Consider the following 6,431-nt stretch of genomic DNA (forward strand, 5'->3'; position numbering starts at 1 on the left):
GTTCCTTAATGTGTTAAGGAATTATCCTTATATAGATAACAAAAAGATTTTTCTCATTAGAAATGATTGTAGGGCAGCTGGTCATACAGTGAAGGTGGGGTAAAGGGGGCCGCTCTAGCCTGTGGCCTCTGTCTATGGCTGGGCTGGTACCATCCAGCGGCCCAGGACAGACCTGAAATGTATGGTGCTGCAGAAATCAGCTCCAGGATCCAGATAACCTGCCACCCGAGTAGCTCCAGACCTCCAGAGATGCGCAAGAGTCTCCTGTGGTCTGAGAATGGCTACCCCTCCATATGAGCCAATGGCTGAATTGGTGTCAGGGCCGATGGGACAGTGTACAAGGCCCGTGATCCCCACAGTGGCCATTTTGTGGCCCTCAAGAGCGTACGAGTCCCCAGGGTAGGAGTGCTGGAGGAGGCCTGCCCATCAGCACAGCTGGTAAGGTGGGCTTACTGCCGTGTCTGGAGGCTCTTGAGCGTCCCAGTGTTGTCCGGCTGATGGAGTCAGTGCCACTACCTAAAATGACCGGGAAGCCAACGTGACCCTGGCATGTGAGCATGTGAGCCAAGACCTAAGGACGTATCTGGACAAGGCACCCCACCAGGCTTGCCAGTGGAGACCACCAGGAACCGGACGCCCTGGCTTCTAAGAGGCCTGGATTTCCTTCCTGCCAGCGGCATTCACTGGGACCTGAAGCCAGAGAACATTCAGGTGACAAGTGGTGGGACAGTCAGGCTGGCTGACTTTGGCCTGGCCAGAATCTACAGCTACCAGGCAGCTCTACACCTGTGGTTGTTAACACTCTGGTACCATGAATCCAAAAGTCCTTTTCAAATCTACCTAGGCAACACCTGTGGACATGTGGTGCGTTGGCTGTATCTTCACAGAGACACCCTGAAGCTGACCAGATAGGCAGAATCTTTGACCTGATTGAATGGCCCCCAAAGGATGACTGGCCTCGAAACGTGTCTCTATCCCTGGTAGTCTTCCCCCCCACCTCTCCTCCCAGTTGTACCTGAGACAGAGGAGTCTGGAGCACAGCTGCTGCTGGAAATGCTGACTTTTAACCCCCACAAGGGACTCTGCGTCCCGAGCCTCGCAGCACTCTTACCTACGCAAGGCAGAAGGTGACCCCGCGTGAACAACAAAATGGCTGCGACAGACCAAGAGGAGAGACACCGACATTTCCCTTCCTTTGAACACTTGAGTGAAGAGACCCGCACTGAGAAGGTGACCTCTGTCTTCCTCTCTGAGGCTGTGGAGACTCCTTCTCCAACTTTTCACAGCCTATTTTGCCGCCTTAATGGCATTCCCCTCCGGCCCCTCCTTTTGAGGCTTGTCCTTCTCCTGCCCCGCTGCGTTCTTACACAAAGGGGTATGTGCCTTGTTCTCCTCTTCCCTATACCTTGATATTGGGATCCTTTTTCATACAGGAAAAGCAACAACAAATGATATGATTGCAATATTTTATCAACGCCTTTCAAAAACTAATGATCTTATGAATTTTTTTTTTTAATTTGACCTCTCAATATGGTAAGATAAGAATTTTCTAATAGTAAGCCAAACTGGGGCTTCTCTGGTGGCTCAATGGTAAAGAATCTACCTGCCAATGCAGGAGACATGAGTTCGATCCCTGATCCGGGAAGTTCCCACATGCCTCAGGGCAACTAGCCCTTGCCGCAACGGTTGAGCCTCTGCTCTAGAGCCTGGGAGCCACAACTACAGAAGCCCACACACACTAGAGCATGTGCTCTTCAACAAGAGAAGCCACTGCAATGAGAAGACTGCACCCTGAAACTAGAGAGTAGCCTGTGCTTGCTGCAACTAGAGAAAAGTACTCGCAGCAACAAAGACCCAGCACGGCCATAAATAAATAAGATTATTAAAAAAAAAAAACAACAAACTGATAGCTTCTACTTGGTTGTGGTAGATTATTCTTTCCCATTAGTTTTTTGAGTCCCATTGGCTATTACATTATTTAGAGTTTTGAAATATATGGGTCCTTTTCTTCTTATCCTATCTTTGTTAGGCTTTAATAATAATAATAGCAGTTGTGATCATTTTGTACACTCATACGATGTTTCAAATACCACATTTTCTCCTGTATTTTCTTACAACATTTACAAATGAAATACAGCATTACATATATTTTGCAGATAAGGAACTGAGGCTAAGATTACACAGCTTGAGGGAGGAGCCTATCTCTCTAGGCTCTGCTACATAGTTTTGAAGAGTTAAAAATGAGTTAAGTAGCTTTCCATGTTCTGGAATAGATTATATAGAATAGAAAAAATCTGTTTCTTGAAAGAATGAAAAGACTGATTCATGTATGCACAGGAGACAAAATGACGCTGTGAAAGTACATGGGGTTTAAAGCCAGACAAATGCTGGTTTGAATTCCAGCTCTGTCCATTACTTAGTAACCCTGAATAAGTAGAAATGATGGTCGTTATAAAAACATCCTGTCCTGAAGACTTCTGTGGCAACATTTTCCAGTTGTGCCTGGGTCTTTTTCTGATATTTTTTTCCTTAACACCTTGTTGCCCCAGGAAATCATGTATTTCTTCTAGATAATGAAGTATATAATTTCATAGTCATATGTACTATTCTCTTATATTTTAGGAGGTCAATGCCTTATCTATTAGGTGACCAAGGTTGATACTCTCTTATATTTTAAAATCTCCATATAAAGATATTATATATCTTTTGTTATATTTCCTATTAGTCTTTGATATTTAATTGTGTGCTCACTTTTGTTTCTAAATATTTGTTGTTTTTTGAAAATAAGCTTTTAATTTTAGGGTAGTGTGCATGTATGTGTGCTAAGTCACTTCAGTCATGTCTGACTCTGCAACCTTATAAACTGTAGCCCACCAGGCTCCTCTGCACATGAGATTCTCCATGAAAGAATACTGGAGCAGGTTGCTGTGCCCTCCTCCAGAGGATCTTTCCAACCCAGCAATCGAACCCACGTCTCTTCTGTTCCCTGCATTGGCAGGCAGGTTTTTTACCACTAGTTCAGTTCAGTTCAGTCGCTCAGTCATGTCTGACTCTTTGCGACCCCATGAATCGCAGCACACCAGGCCTCCCTGTCCATCACCAGCTCCCGGAGTTCACCCAAACTCATGTGCATCGAGTCGGTGATGCCATCCAGCCATCTCATCCTCGGTCGTCCCCTTCTCCTCCTGCCCCCAATCCCTCCCAGCATCAAAGTCTTTTCCAATGAGTCAACTCTTCGCATGAGGTGGCCAAAGTACTGGAGTTTCAGCTTTAGCATCATTCCTTCCAAAGAAATCCCAGGGCTGATCTCCTTCAGAATGGACTGGTTGGATCTCCTTGCAGTCCAAGGGACTCTCAAGAGTCTTCTCCAACACCACAGTTCAAAAGCATCAATTCTTCGGCGCTCAGCCTTCTTCACAGTCCAACTCTCACATCCATACATGACTACTGGAAAAACTATAGCCTTGACTAGACGGACCTTAGTCGGCAAAGTAATGTCTCTGCTTTTGAATATGCTATTACCACGAGTACCACCTGGGAAACTCTTAGATAAGTAGCAGAGTAAGCTGAATAATAACCCCACAAAACGTCAATGTCCTAACCTCCAGAACCTGTGAATGTTATATGGTCATAGGTACTTTTCAAGTGTGGTTAAATTAAGGATTTTTATGATGGGGAGATTATTCTGGGTTATCCCGGTGGGCCCTGTATAATCACAGGGTCCTTATAAGAGGGGTCCAAGAAAGTCAGACGGAGGAGAAAGTGATATGACAACATAAGAAGAGATTGGAGTGATGTGGCCACAAGTCAATGAATGCTCGCAGTCTACAGAAGCTGGAAAAGGCAAGGAATGGAGTTGCCTCTCGAGCCTCCAGAAGGAACCAGCCCTGCCTGCTCCTTGATTTTCACCCCTCTAAGATTCTCTGGTGTCTCAGTGATAAAGAATTCACCTGCAATGCAGGAGACATGGGTTTGATCCCTAGGTCGGGAAGATCCTCTGAAGAAGGAAACTGGAGAATTCCATGGACAGAGGAACCTGGTGGGCTATAGTCCATGGAGTCCCAAAGAGTCAGGCACAACCTAGAAACTGAACAATAAGACTCATTTTAGACTTCTGACCTCCAAAACTTTTAAAGTTTGCATTATTTTAAGCCAATAGGTCTGTGATAATTTGTTACAGCAGCAATAGGACACAAACATAGTTTTAGACTGACAGGAAAGTGACAAAGAGACTATAGAATTTCCATATGCCCCATCCAGTTTCCCCTGTTGTTACTATCTTACATTAGGATGGTATATGTGTCGCAATTAATGAACCTATAAGACACCTTATTATTAACTAAAGTCCATGCTTTCTTTTTTCAGATTTCCTTAATTTTCACTGTGTGCTCTCCATCTGTTTCAGAAGGGCATCCAGCTTCCCATATTACATTTAGTTGTCCTGTCTCCCTTGGCGCCTCTTGGCTGTGACGGTTTCTCAGACCATGTTTTGGATGACCTTAACAGTCTGAAGAATACAGCTCAGATAGTATTTTACACGCCCCTCAGTTGGGATTTTTCTCATGACTAGGCTGAGATGATGAGTTTAAGTGACAAGGACCACAGAGATAAAGTGTCACTTTCATCACATCATTCAGGGTTATATATTGTCAACATGACATCATTGTTACTGTTGAGTGAGATCACCTGGCTTAGGTAGTGTTTGTCAGTTTCTGTACCATAAAATTACTCTTTTCCCTTCCTTTGTCTCAATTCAGTTCAGTTCAGTTCAGTTCAGTCGTTCAGTCCTTTCTGACTGTTTGTGACCCCAGGGACTGCAGCACGATAGGCTTCCCTGTCCATCACCAACTCCCAGAGCTTGCTCTAACTCATGCCCATCGAGTTGGTGATATCTAGTGTTTTTCAAATAAGGAACTTTTAAAATTTGTCAGTTCCACTATTTTTTTGTTTGTTTGTTTTATAAGTGATTAATGTCTCCTGGTGGCTCAGACAGTAAAGCGTCTGCCCGCAATGCAGGGTTCCATCCCTGGGTCAGGAGGATCCCCTGGAGAAGGCAATGGCAATCCACTCCAGCACTCTTGCCTGGAAAATCTCATGGATGGAGGAGCCTGATAGGGCTGATACAGTCCATGGGGTCGCAGAGTCCGACATGACTAAGCGACTTCACTTTCACTTTTATGTTAATTACTTCTGTCATGCTTATGGTTCCTTTTATATTCTTTTTCTAATTTCTTAAGTCTTAGGTTGACTTATTTGTATCCTTTTTTAAAAAAATACATAAATCATTTAAGGATTCATGATCTCCAGTTGGCAAGGAGTTGCTTGTTTTGTTAAATATTTAAATATTTTTATATTGATTTCTGTGTTCATAGCATAGTGGTAAAAGAATATATGTTATATAAATTTTGCCTTTTTGAATTTTGTCAGTTTTTAGTTTGTTCTCTTATATGATCACTTTCTGTGCTTTCTGAATTTCCATAAAGACTTTGAAAGGAATTCTATTTTCTGTTTGCAAGGTATAAACTAAACTCTAAATTTTGCAGTGGGTAGGAACATATTTGTTTTGATTACCTCTGAATACACAGCTTCTCAAACAGGGCCTAATACACGGTAGGAGTTCACTAAATAATTTTTAGCAAACAACTACAAAAATTTCATGCTCTCAGTTGGGACCAATAAAAATGTCTCCAGACATGGCCAACTGTCCCCTTGTGAACAAAATCACCGAGTGAACCACTTTAAAATGATAAAGTTATCTACATAGAACATCTGAGAGAATCTGCTCAAAAAGTATCAAAATTAATATTTGGATTCAGCAAAGTTAGTTGATAGATTTAAAAAGTCAATATTAATATAAATTACATTCCTACAGTGTAGCAGTAATAAACCTTTAGAGAATATAGTCTTAAAGTCAGTATCATCAATGATAGCAATACAAATTAAAGAGTAAATCTAATAAAAAGGTGTGCAAGAGCTTTAGGAAGAATATTATAAAATATAATAAAGATATTAAAGACATAAGAACAGAGAAATTTATAAGAATCACTTTTTTTCTTCCCAAAGTGAAAGTGAAGTCACTCAGTCGTGTCCGACTCTTTGCGACCCCATGGACTGTAGCCTACCAGGCTCCTTGGTCCATGGAATTTTCCAGGCAAGAGTCCTGCAGTGGGTTGCCATTTCCTTCTCCAGGGGATCTTCCCAACCAAGGGATCGAACCCAGGTCTCCCTCATTGCAGGCAGACACTTCTATAAATATAATGCAAGTCCAATCAAAAGCCAATAGGGAGTTTTCATGAGATTTGACAAACTGATTCTAAAATTTATACTGGAATATGGAATGAAGCTAGCTAAGGCACTTTTGCAAAAAATTAATTTGGGAGGCTTGCTGTATCATGTATCAAAATTTACTCTAAATCTACAGCCAGCAAACA

At 42.6% G+C, this 6,431-nt stretch overlaps 1 pseudogene; it reads left to right on the forward strand.

The window, feature by feature from the left end:
• LOC102187071 lies at positions 278-1,141 on the forward strand (annotated as a pseudogene).

Source organism: Capra hircus, chromosome 16 (assembly GCF_001704415.2).
Source record: "Capra hircus breed San Clemente chromosome 16, ASM170441v1, whole genome shotgun sequence".
NCBI classification, from domain to species: domain Eukaryota; kingdom Metazoa; phylum Chordata; class Mammalia; order Artiodactyla; family Bovidae; genus Capra; species Capra hircus.